General features: G+C 40.9%; 1 pseudogene; it reads right to left on the reverse strand.

The window, feature by feature from the left end:
* Nucleotides 1-5,965: 5,965 nt before the first annotated feature.
* LOC148843183 (strychnine-11-hydroxylase pseudogene) lies at nucleotides 5,966-9,609 on the reverse strand (annotated as a pseudogene).
* Between the last annotated feature and the right edge of the window lie 3,709 nt (nucleotides 9,610-13,318).

The raw sequence follows: 13,318 nt of genomic DNA on the forward strand, positions 1-13,318 counted from the left end.
ATGTGCAACGCATGCACACATTTACTAGTCTAGTGAAACTAAAAGTACAAACATTATATCAGCAAGGAGAATGAAAATTGTAGTTATAAACAAACAAATATAGTGCAAGTTTTGAAGAAATAAGTGTGATATAAGCAGTCATCAAGAAATGGTGCAGTACTGAGTCTTGAATCCATTTACATTATATGCCATCTACTAATAACAAAGGACAACATTCAAATGATCAACTTAGAGATAATATAACAGCTAATAAAGTCATAGCAAGACTAAAGCAACATAAAAAAAAAATGCACGAAAAAAAAGAAATTTATAAGAACAATAGGCATAAGATGGGATAGATAGCATCTTCATCAAGATCATTAATGAGGACAACTCTCTTATGGTGGATTCAGAAATGCTGAAAGTGAAATTTGTAATAAATTGCAACAAGATGTTATCATGCATATCTTTGAAGGCCCATTAAAAACCTAATGAATTGGGTTGGCGTTGGGATCATGCATACCTTTGAAAGAGTCTAATGGGCTAATTAAAGCTCATGTAAGCCATTAATTTAGAGTTCGCTCGCTTCAGTCAGTGCAAACCGAGATGCTCAAATTGTTCCAATAGCCTTTTATAACCTAGCAGCAACGAGAATATCTCCCCCATGAAATAAATCACATAAGTACAGAGTTATTTTCATCGCAAGGCTGTAAAGACTGTTTGAATTGAACAGACTTTGCATTGACTGAAGTCTAGCTCATTAATTTAAGGGGTTTTTACCGTTCAGTCCACCCTTAGAAATCTTACAGGTGAATGAATCCTGATCATAGATCGATGCCAACCCAAGTTAGGTTACAATCATCCTAATCCAATCCAAGTTATTAAGCCTCCAAAGCCCAATCACAATGCATACATATAATATATAGAAATATATGTATACCAATCGATTTGATTAACCCCCGGTTTTCTATATTGATTAATCAAAATCAGACTGGTACCTTTGATTTTTTAAAAATACCAAACTAACTGATTTAATTAATCAGAATTTTTAGTTCGATCTCGTCGGTTTGTTTCAGTTTTTCTTATACCAGGTTCACCCCTGGTATGCAACCTAATTACAAGACCTCAGTGTAGGCAACTGACATACTAGGAAGCTAAGAAGAACTTCAGCATCACCTTCAATTATGGCAGAAGATATTCTGAGGTTTAAAGCTAACTTGATGCATTAAATTTTAAAACAACGCAAGAGATTCCGTGACGAGAGTCTGCAGGCTTCATCCTGAGCAAATATGGTTTGCATTTCACAACAGTTTTTTCCCCTCTTTTATTTCTTAAATTTGTAGCTTAGAAGTGTTGTATTCTGCTGCAATAGGAAAGGTTGAAAAAAAAAAAGATTACCAATCTTTGTGGGTAAGGTTTGGTATTTCACTGGACTAAGACTGGTCGTAGAGTCAGATCATTACATAGTACAAATAAATATTGGATACAAGTAAATATGAGAAAGAGCTTTACTCGGAGATAAGACCATTACATAGTACAAACAAATAAAGAAAGAAAGAGGCAATCAAATTAACGGTTCTTTGTTTTTCTCCTGGGGATGGAGCATAAAAAACCATACTCCCCGTTGTACATGTAATTAACAATGCCATGGCCCATGAGCTAGCTTCCCATGTTGCCCGGCTTGGGCCAAGCTTTGGCTCCAGCCCATCTATGTCGTTCCTTTCTATTTTAATATCATCGTCTCTTCATTACCATAAGAAAATAATACTAATAAATGAGAAGTAAAGAAACATACAAGAGAAAAATGTTAATGCTAAGCACATATGATGAGGGCGGATTTGGCCCTCCAATGATATAATGATACCTAGCGTCTCATGCCAACTAAGTGTAGCATTTTGATAGCTAGACAGTTCGAGCTCGTCACAGGTAGCTCGTCATAGGCAGCTCGCCACAGATAGCTCACCACCAGGTAACTCGCTACAGGGTAGCTCGCCAGAGGATAGCCTTGAGTCCCGCGAGAAGCTTCCTATCTAACAATAATACCTGTCAACATTGAAAGTTGCACCCACGTCCCTTGCCTAGCGGCACAGTGTCTGCCAATTCTAAGGACTACACTCATTGTCTCTCACCTGGCGGTGTTGTACCTGCCAACCCCGGAGGTTGTCTCCTGCCTGGTAGGACCATACCCTGCAACGGTCACATTAGCCCACCTACTCCCCAGTCCTGACGACAATAGCCAATCACTTCGAATCGTTATCTAACAGCAGATCGCTGTGGCAGAGATTTGGGGGCAGCCCCTCCAAACCTACCAGGATGTTAGTATATAAAGACTTCAACCCCCCAGGGGCCAAGGTATCGCATATTCACCACTCTCTAGCTCTCATCTTCTTGTGTACTGATTCTCTTTCTCAGCTCGCTACTGAGTTCTAACTTAAGCATCGGAGAGTCCCCATCAGGTGTTCAACCTGGGTCCCTTCTTCCTTCTTGCAGGTATCTCTTGCCCGTCGCCAGCTAGAAGCCTCGTCACTTCTAGCTAGGAGTGGCTGGATTGTGCATCATCAATTGGCGTTGTCTGTGGGAAACGCTTCGAAAAGCTTTCTCTACCAAACTTTCACCAGCATTAATGGCGTCTTCTGGCAATGCCAGGCAAAACAACGGAACGAACACTTCTAGGGGGCACATTCAGGCCCCCGCCGTGCGTATCAGCCAGTTTACTGTACCTCTCAGCACCTTCAGGGTCCCCACGCTGGACCTACCCTAGGTCGCCGAGGCAGTGAACACCCCGTTCCCCCCCACGGTAAACACCGCCTTCATTGAACCCTCCGTGGTTCCTCCCGCCATGGAGCAAAACCGGCTGGGTGACCTAGTACAGTGCGTACGAGCCATTCAGGCCCAAATGCAGCAAGTCCAGCAACTTCAGCACTACCAACAGCAAGTCATGTGTCATTTCTATCAGCAGCAGTTCCCAACGATACGGCAAAGCCGGCAACCAGCTCAGCCGCGATGCCCAATAACGCCGCAGAACCAGCGGCCGCTCAACTGCCGCCAAAGTAGTCGCCCTCCTCACAGAGGAGAAACCTCCCAAGCCTCATCCCGTAGCAGGAGAGAACAAATAGCTCCCACCACCTTGCGGCAACAAGGTAGGTCAGAAGACACTGACCCCACTAGAGTCGGTCCACCCCAGCACGTGCAACCGAAAACCTCACTTACGGGTAACCGATTCGAAGCATTGGCTGCGAGCTCTGAGCGAGACCCTTCAGTTCGCAGAAGCCAGTATCAGCCTGACTCTAACTAGGCCAAAACCCGGCCTGACAATACCGAAGCAAGAAGCACCAATATGGACCCTGCCAAGAAGCAGCGAAGACGGCGTCCCAAGGTGTGCCATGCAATAATTCTTGAACAACTCACGGGCCCAGCAGACCCGAGCGGCCCAAAGGTAGAACGGGGGCAAGCTCGGAAGTTGCGAAGATTGCCCCTCTCCTCTCGGTGCCATCTCCCCTCTCCTCCGACCTCCTAGTAGCTCCCATGCCAAAGGACTTCAAGGTACCTCCTCTAGACAAATATGACGGGTCATTCGACCCAAATGACCATGTGTACTCCTTCCAGTCCCAGATGCACCTCGCCGGAGCTAGTGAAGCCTGCATGTGCGTTGCCTTCTCCACGACCTTCGGAGGAGTGGCGCGCACGTGGAATAGAAACCTCCCATCCGAAACAATCTAGAACTGGGTGCAGTTCGTACAAGCATTCACCTCGCACTTCGTTACTAGAAAGAAGTGTCTGAGGTCGCAAGAAAGCCTCCTTAGCATAGTCTAGAAAGAGGGAGAGTCCATCCGAAGCTACATCAAGCACTTCAACGACATCTGCCTCCTGATCCCAGACCTAGACTCTGCTGTGAGACTCGTTGCAGCAAAGAGAGGAGTCACTCGCCGGGAGTTCAAGTGCCACGTAGTGGTGAACAAGCCCAAAGACATCACTGCATTCCTCAAGCTCGCTGACCAATTCATCGAGACCGAGGAGGAAATGAATCAAAAAGTCGGAGCTTCAGCAGAGAAGAGGAGGAAATATGATGACAAAGACATGGGCACCTAAGTCCCAGTCGCCTCTTCGGCATGGGCGAGCTAAATCCCAGTCGCCTCTTCGGCATAGGCTCCTAAGTCCCAGTCGCCTCTTCGGCATGGGGACCTAACTCCCAATCGCCTCTTTGGCATGGCATGGACGAGCTAAGTCCTAGTCACCTCTTCGGCATAGGCGAGCTAAGTCCCAGTCGTCTCTTTGGCATGGGCACCTAAGTCCCAGTCGCCTCTTCGGCATGAGCGAGCTAAGTCCCAGTCACCTCTTCGGCATGGGCGAGCTAAGTCCCAGTCGCCTCTTCGGCATGGGCGAGCTAAGTCCCAGTCGCCTCTTCGGCAAGGGCACCTAACTCCCAATCACCTCCTTGGCATGGGCACTTAAGACCTAGTCGCCTCTTCGGCATGGGCGAGCTAAGTCCCAGTCGCCTCTTCGGCATGGACACCTAAGTCCTAGTCGCCTATTCGGCATGGGCACCTAAGTCTCAATCACCTCTTCGGCATGGGCACTTAAGACCTAGTTGCATCTTCGGCATGGGCACCTAAGTCTCAGTCGCCTCTTCGGCATGGACACCTAAATCCCAGTCGCCTCTTCGGCATGGGCAAAGTTCAGGAGTGGACCATGAGTCGCTCCCAAAGCCTAAAGGCCAATACTACTGAAAGACCCAATCGCCTCTTCGGCATGGGCAAAGTTCAGGAGTGGACTATGAGTCACTCCCAAAGCCTAAGGGCCACTATTGCTTATGACCCAGTCGCCTCTATGGCATGGACAACACTACTGCATAAGAGCCAGCCGCCTCGTCGGTATAGACAAAGTCATAAAGAGTGGACTATAAATCACTCCCAAAGCCTAAGGGCTAAAGTACCGAACTAGCAGAGACCTCAACACCTTACGGGCAACTCACTTCCAAGCAACTCCTAGATCCTACCAAACTGAATCAGTGCTTACAAGCTCGTTGATTTACGGGACAAAAGGAGAAATCTACTCCGTTCACTGAGTTACTTTCAGCTTGGGTGTGGGGGGCAAATGATGAGGGTGGATTTGGCCCTCCAACGACATAATGACACCTAGCGCCTCATGCCAACTAAGTGCAGCCTCTTGACAGCTAGACAACTCGAGCTCGCCATAGGCAACTCGTCACAAATAGCTCGCCACCAGGTAACTCGCTACAGGGTAGCTCACCAAAGGATAACCCTGAGTCCCGCGAGCAGCTTCCTATTTGACAACTGTACCTGTCAACCCTGAAAGTTGCACCCACGTCCCTTGCCTAGCGGCACAGTGTCTGCCAACTCTGAGGACTGCACTCATTGTTTCTCACCTGGAGGCGCCGTACCTGCCAGCCCCGGAGGTTGTCTCCTGCCTGGCAGGACCATACCCTGCAACGGTCACATTAGCCCACCTACTCCCCAGTCCTGACGACGATAGCCAATCACTCCGAACCGTTATCTAACAGCAAATCGTCGCGACAGAGATTTGGGGGCAGCCCCTCCAAACCTACCAGGATGTTAGTATATAAAGACTTCAACTCCCCAGGGGTCAAGGTATCGCATATTCACCACTCTCTAGTTCTCATCTTCTTGCGTACTGATTCTCTTTCTCTACTCGCTATGAGTTCTAACTTAAGCATCGAAGAGTCCCCGTCGGGTGTTCAACCCCGGGTCCCTTCGTCCTTCTTGCAGGTATCTCTTGCCCATCGCCAGTTAGAAGCCTCATCACTTCCAGATAGGAGTGGCCGGATTGCGCATCATCAACATCCAATGTTCATATAATTGTTACAATACAAACCATATGATAGATTTCTTTTATATCATGCATGGATACCCATATTATATTTTCATATAAAACATTTTGGGGAAATCTATACTTTCCACCAACACTACCTCTACAAGTTGGACGACACCGCCATATCTATAATTCGTTATATATAACTAATGGCCAAAAGGAGAAGAGGATTTTTCTTATGAACTGAAATACCCGCTAGTTCATCCATGTCGATATCTTCCTTCTTCATCCCGTCAGGAAGTTCCCAGTTAAATGAGTAGAGAAGATTTGCAAGGGTAAGCTCCACAATAGTAACTCCGAGATGCATCCCAGGGCATTTTCTTCTACCTGCTTCCAACGGTATAAACTCAAAATGTTGACCCTTAAAATCAATGTTTCCATCCATTAACCTTTCTGGTATAAACAAGATCTTCTGGGTTCTTCCATATTTCGGGATCCATTCCAATTGCCCAACCATTCACAATAACCTGGGTTTTGGGATAAATATCATACCCATCAATTCTACAATGGTTTCTAGTTTCGTGTGGAATCAACAAAGGAGTAGGAGGGTGCAATCTCAGTGTCTCCTTCACCACACATTTCAGGTAATGAAGTCGGTTAAGATCATCTTCATCTACGTACCCTTTATTTCCGATAAGACCTCTTAGTTCATCCTGTGCTTTCTTCATCGCTGTTGATGAGAAAATAATAGAAGAAACATGAAGATCGTGTAAACATGTAAGTGCAATGTGCAAGTTGGCTGAGTGTGGACTTAGTATTTGACTGTCTCGGAAGTAAAATGTCAAAACTCTGAATGGAGTTAAATTCTCTGATTGATTACTATTCAATAATTAAAGAAATTGTAATATATAATTACACGGTGTGAGCCCCAGTATTCTTGGACACTTCAGCTATAAAGAATCTATCTAATATTATATAGTAATATATAAGTCATGTCAGCAGCCCTCTCCTTCTCCTTTCTCCAATCAGATCACATCTCTATCCCACAAGGGGCCGCCCCACAATGCCCCACAGTATATCCCCGCCATGTATTGGGAACATCTCTCAATGATGACACCATCGGGACTAGTACTATCATCGGGAGATGTTCCCAATACACGGTGGGGATGTGCTGTGGGGCAGAGATGTGAACTCTTCTCCAATTCCCTCTCCAGCTTCCTCCTCAACTCTCTTTCCTTTCCCTTCTAAATCTGCATTTGGCATTCCTTATTTTAAGGACCTATCTGCTTTTTGCGATTAAAATACCCTATAAACACTGAGTTTTTAATAGTAAAAAGGAGATAAGTCCTTAAAATAAAGAATATAATGCCAAATGCAGCCTAAGCCCACCCATTAAGCTAAGTCACTAGGGGTTAAGTCTATCTTATTAGAACACATCATGCTTTCTCTCAACAATTCAAACCTTAAAAAACCTTCCTAAAATCTCTCTCTCCCACCTAAAACTTCCTCCTACAACATCTTATAACTCATCTCTCATTAAGCCACATTGCATTCCTTATATTTCTCTATCTTTTTCCTTGCCATCCCCATAATGCCCATTCTTTTTGGAAACATGGCATATCTTGACTTTAGTTTCCTTCTACAAACAAAACTACTACCTAATTTTCTACTAATTTGTTTCTCTAAATATCTCATTATATTGGACATGAATTACCTCTCATCCCCTTTCCTTCTTTCTCTACTACCTAAATTCATGACCAATATAATACGAGAATTAGAAAAACAAATTAGGTAGTAATTATATTTGTATAATGAAACTAAAGTCAAGACATTCCACGTTTCCAAAAAGAAGGGGCATTGTGGGGCTGGCAATGAAAAAGATGTGGAAATATAAGGATTGTAGCGTGGCTTAATGAGAGATAGATTATGATATGTTCTAGGAGGAAGATTTAGATGGAGCAGATAGATTAGAAGAAATTTTAGAAGAAGAGATGATTTAAGTGATTTGGAATGATAGAGAGAGAGAGAGAGCCATGACTGCCATCTTAATGCAGAACTTATAGCCCCATTTTCTTATCAGCATGTAACCATAAACATAACTCTAAACAGCAGTAGTTATTATGCTGTCACACATCGATTTCTATCCAAGAACCAAGACCAATCAGACCTTTCAAGAAATAAATAAATAAATAGCTACACCATCCAACTTGCTAAGCTCTTTTTAATCCAAAAGGCACAGATTGAACGAAAGGAGAACTTTGATAAGCAGCAACATTGGTGATGGAAGAGCAAGGAACATAAGTTAAGCGATGCAGGATCCAAGGAGTCAAGATTGGAATTCTTTGAATTGTTTACACATGTTGGTATTTCTGGACAGCAAAGGTTATTTTCATCATTTTACAAGTTTCCAATTAAACCTGATATGGTAGTTAGCCTTTTCTACATGTATAGCCATAGTCTTATTGAAAAACTAATTTAGGTAAGTTCCATGGCCAAATTCTTCAAGTCACATTCTTTCACTAGATAGATTACCAAAAAAATTCTTTCATTAGATTCTCCTGAAGAGGATTTCGTTTCTCTAAATCACCTACTCTAGATTGGATTGAACATACAGTCTAATCCAGTTCTCTTCAATCTTTCAACCCCATAAACATAACCCATATAAAACTGTTTCTTTTTTTGTCAATGAGTAACAAAAGAAAAAAAAATATTAACATAGAAGATATATATAAACAAATGGCTTCATCCCTGAGATTGGGATGGCTAATACAGAAATGTTGCCAAGAAATATTGTTCACAATCCATCCTACATCACTTTCCATTAAATTTCTATGTTCATATATTGTTTCAGGTTGCTCAAAGGTTTCTTCTCTTTATCCATCTTTTATTAATCATGAGAAAATAATTGTAGAGCTATATATATACCATGAGTCCCTTAATGTGCTCCATCTTGAGGTAAACTGAGATTGATTGATCTTTGTGCATTCGAAGCAAGATGTCGGTGATGTTTTCTTTCTCAGGCTTGGGCCTCTTGGGATCAAGATGCTCCCCGATGACTTGGCTGTAAAACAAATCCAAGCCTTGGAAGTTCCTCTCGAGTCTACGAGATAGTCCACTCAGAATATCAAACACCCATCCTAGAGAAGGAAAATAATCAGCGAAAGCAAAGCTAACGAACAAGGCCTGAGCTTCCTTGAGGAGTTGAGAAAAAGAACACTTATAGCAACTTTCATGCTGGAATGTCTTGCCGAAAGCAATCCGACAGACGATGTTATTTGAAAGAGCAAGCGTGACATCTGTCAAATTGACAGAGTACTGGAGGAAGCGGCTAACTGGCCGGAAATCGACTTGATCAAATGAACAATCTCATCCTCTCATATGCACCGAAAGGATTGCACTCCCTTGGTGCTAAATAGCTCAGTAATGCATATCTTCCTCAATTCCCTCCAGTATTCACCATAGGGCGCGAAAGCAATGTCATGGCCTCCATAAGACAATTTTTGCTGGCAAACAAAGGATGGTCTGTCGGCGAATTCGAGATCACAAGTGTTCATGATCTCCCTTGCTATTCTTGCTGAGGAAACTACCACTGTTGGTCTGGAGCCAAGTTGTAGGGGCATAAGCGGACCATATCCCATAGAAAGATGGCGCAACCCACGATGAAGAGATGAAGTTGTGAATTGGTGAAGTTTCCAATGAAGAAAAAAGCTTAGGGGGGCCTGGTGGAAGAAGCCCAGTTCCTATTCCTGTAGGCTCTTTATCAACTCTTCTCTTCTTCTTGAGGGAAAAGAAGAAGAAGAATAGAGGAAGGCATAGAAGAAAGGGAAGAACCAGTGACATGGTTAGATCTAAGAGCATGGACGATTTCAGTTGCTATGCACTAGTTATGATCGTAAGTCTGGCGAGACTATTGTCTGTTGTAATAAACTAGTTAGCGTGGTAACCCATGCGATCTGCATGGGTTTAATATAAATTTGATAAGAGGTTAAATTTCACACCTAACCAACCCATCATATTCATATTTGGAGCTAGGTTTGATCGATAAATTTGGGAATAAATTCTGGTTTGGGACAATCCTTAATTGCCCGGCCCCAGAAGTTCATTTCTTAATGTTGAGCGTGGTTCCACAGGGAGAAAGAGACAGAGAGATATCTATCATATTGATTGGCTTGATTACATCATTCCAATTTCTAAGATAGACAAAATATGGGTCCTATTTATTATTAGAGATCCTTTAATTGATCAAGGTTCGGAAAACCATCCGTGTCCGGGTAAATTTGACCCTATTACATCCCTAGCAGTGTTAATTGTGCTAGGGTGTCAATTGGACTGGATTTGATCCAATCCGATCCAGTCCAATTTGAATTCATTATAAATGGACCAGGTCCAATTCACTCCAATAAATGTATGTTTTGGATCAATTTGGACCGGTTCAATTCAATATTTAGACTGTTTAATCTATTCAACTTCATTTTGATTTAGATTGGTTTTAACCCAAATTCAGTCCAATGTCTAAATTGAATTAAGTCCAATCCAATCTAATAAATATTTTGAAACAGATTGGTCCAATTCAATATGTCTTGTTGGTCCATCCAATCTATCCAAATTGATTTTGGACTGGGGTGCATTTCCAATCAAATTATAACACGTCAAAATTCGCATGACATTGCACATCATACGTGGACATTTGAACGGCCTGTTTGCCATGTTAATTTTTTAATATCTTTTTTTTTCTGAACTTAAAAGAAAATAAAAGAAAAAGTACAAAGTAAAAAAGAGATGATATGAAGTATGAACACCCAGTTGACGTTTCGATAGATAGAAAATTAGGGGAAAAACAGAGAAAACTATTACAAAGCAAACCCTGCGCTGAGGCGGACGTCATTAATGAACGATTGCATGGAGAAAATATTTATATCAAGGTTTTCTTCTTTTCTTTTTTTGGGAATTAGAAGTTTTATGTCAAGGTTCAGTGTTTCTTATTCCAAAAATGAAAATTGAAGCAACAACAATCTTGTTGTTTTGACCTTGAAATTTTATATATTTGACTTTCAAAATGGAGTTATTATCGAAACTAGTTCACACAAGCACATAGGTTGCTTTAGATCTTGAAATCATTTTTTTGTAAATGGCTTCTCCACCTATTTGTTTTGCAAACATTCGTTAATGGTGTCCGCCCAGGTTAGGGTTTTATATGCGCCAGTTTTCTTTGTTTTATAATACTCATTTTCATTAAGATTTTATATGCTTTATGAATCTGTTGAACATCTTCTGTAGCAATATCTTCATCTGTGGAGATCAGCATTTATGGGGGTGATATATGCCCATCAAAAAGATTTTCTAATTTATTCATTTGATGTTTATGGAGAGTTGGAGACATGTGAAAAAGAGTGTATATCTTTCTGTTTGCAGTCCCAAATTCTTCTTCCTTCCTTGGATCTCTGCAAAATGAAAAAAAATGGATTAGGGTTTTATGAGACAAGGGAAAAAGACTGTGAGTAGTCATGAGTTATTGATTGTTGATCAACACTTAAAGTTTCTCTTTTTTTTTTTCACTTTTCTTTTAGTTTTTACAATCCTTTTATATATTTTTTAAGTTTGAAAATTTTAATCTAACGGGCAAACTAGACGTTTAAATGACTTAAACATTTGGGCCAGGATACTGTGCAAACTCTTGATGTGACCCAATTTGATTGGAAATGCACCGCACACAAGAAATCGAGTGCAGAAAATCCGACTTCATCACATATTGGATTAATTAAGGGAAGATATTTTGTGGGTGGAGAGATGTGCTTTGTGTAAACTAGAAAGAGGATGGGGAGATGTTTTAGGGAAAAAATATCTGTCCTCAACATGTTATTGGCATTGCATATGTGACAAGTCTCACAACTCAACACCCGTCCAATCTTCTCCCCTTCCCTCCAAGTTGTTGCCTTCTCTGCGATTTATCATTTCCACTACACTGTAATATATATGAAACCCAAAGCCCTTCAATCCATGCAATTGTTTGCCCAGCAATTTGTAAATCTAAGTTTTACAAGGAAAAAAAAAAATTAAGATTATCACAATGATATCAAAACCGGACTGGATTGGATGGTCAGACCGGAAAAGCTAGGAACAGTCATCTGACTGATTCCGTTTAATTCTAAAATCACTTTTTGACTAAAAACCATTGATTTGGTCAGCAAATCGTTGACCCAAGTGGTTGAACTATCGAACCATTTAATTCAAGAATGGCTTTTGACCATGTTTTTATTTTATTTTATTTTTTTCTGTCTAAGCAGATCGTCTATTCATACCATTCGACCTGGGAACCGGACCCTAGAACAGTTCCCTATCCAGTTCGATTTTAAAAGCCTTGATATAAATCAGGTTTTGTGAGGTTCTTCATTCAAGGCTAACAATTTCTCTGAGAATTTCTCTAAAAATTGAAATCCACGGAAAGCAGTTGAGAATTTCTCTACTAGACTATGATATCGTGACAGCTGATATTGATCTTCAAAAGCATCTTCAAGTTAAATATCACAATGGACTTTTGTTAATTTATGTGAGAAGAGATAAACTAGGATTTGGAGAAGGAAAAGGGTTTATAACCAGAAAACAAAAGAAGAAACATTTAAAATAAGGGAAAATTCCACTTTAATATCCTGAACTTTGGGGGTAGTGTTAAGTTAGTACCCAAACTTTCAAATATGTCACTGCAGTACTTAAACTTTCAAAAAGTATCAAATTGGTCCATGTCCCTCAGTTATCTGTTGAAAATGTCAAAACTACAAATCAAAAGAAGACTGTTCATTGTCTTCTACGTCAAAAACAATGGTGGAGCCAAGATTTTTCTTTTGTGGGTTTGAGGAAAATGGCTTGAAAAGTAGGGACTATTATAGATTTTTTTAAAGAAAAAATAGATATTTTTTTTTTTGGAGTGGGAGGAGTTGAGAGTGATCCTTTACATTTAAGTTATGTTTGCTTTCAAGAAAAAAATAGAGAAAGGAAAAAAAAAAAAAAAAAAGATAGGGAAATCTTTATTAACCTTGTATATTATAAGATTTTTTTACCTTTCCTTTCCTTTTCCTGGCTTTTCCTTCAAACCAAACATAACCTTAATGGAGGACCCACTTTATTGTGATTTTGACCTACTCTCAAACTAAATCACTTTATTGTGATTTTCAGTCGTCCTTGACGGATGATGTAGCCTGCATGATCTCAATGGACGACTGAAAATGAATTGTGCATCCACATAAATTTTTTACCCAAGATATATTAATTATAGCTTTTTTGGTAAAACATTAATTTGAGATAATTAAAGTAACATTAATTTTAGTTTTTCAGATCTCGTATCTTTCACATATCATAATCAAATCCAAAACAATAAAACCTCCAACGGGGCCAAGGGGTCATTGGAAAACAGCCAAAAGTTGTTAAATAGATAATTTATTGCGTTGACTTTTAAAGGACAAAATAATTAAATAATAAAATATTCTAGATTATAATAGTTTTCAGTTCAGCAATTAAGGAGCAAGCCCAAAGCTACTTAAAATCTTATTCATAA

Source organism: Nelumbo lutea, chromosome 8 (assembly GCF_056320005.1).
Source record: "Nelumbo lutea isolate HS-2025 chromosome 8, American lotus-T2T, whole genome shotgun sequence".
NCBI classification, from domain to species: Eukaryota; Viridiplantae; Streptophyta; class Magnoliopsida; order Proteales; family Nelumbonaceae; genus Nelumbo; species Nelumbo lutea.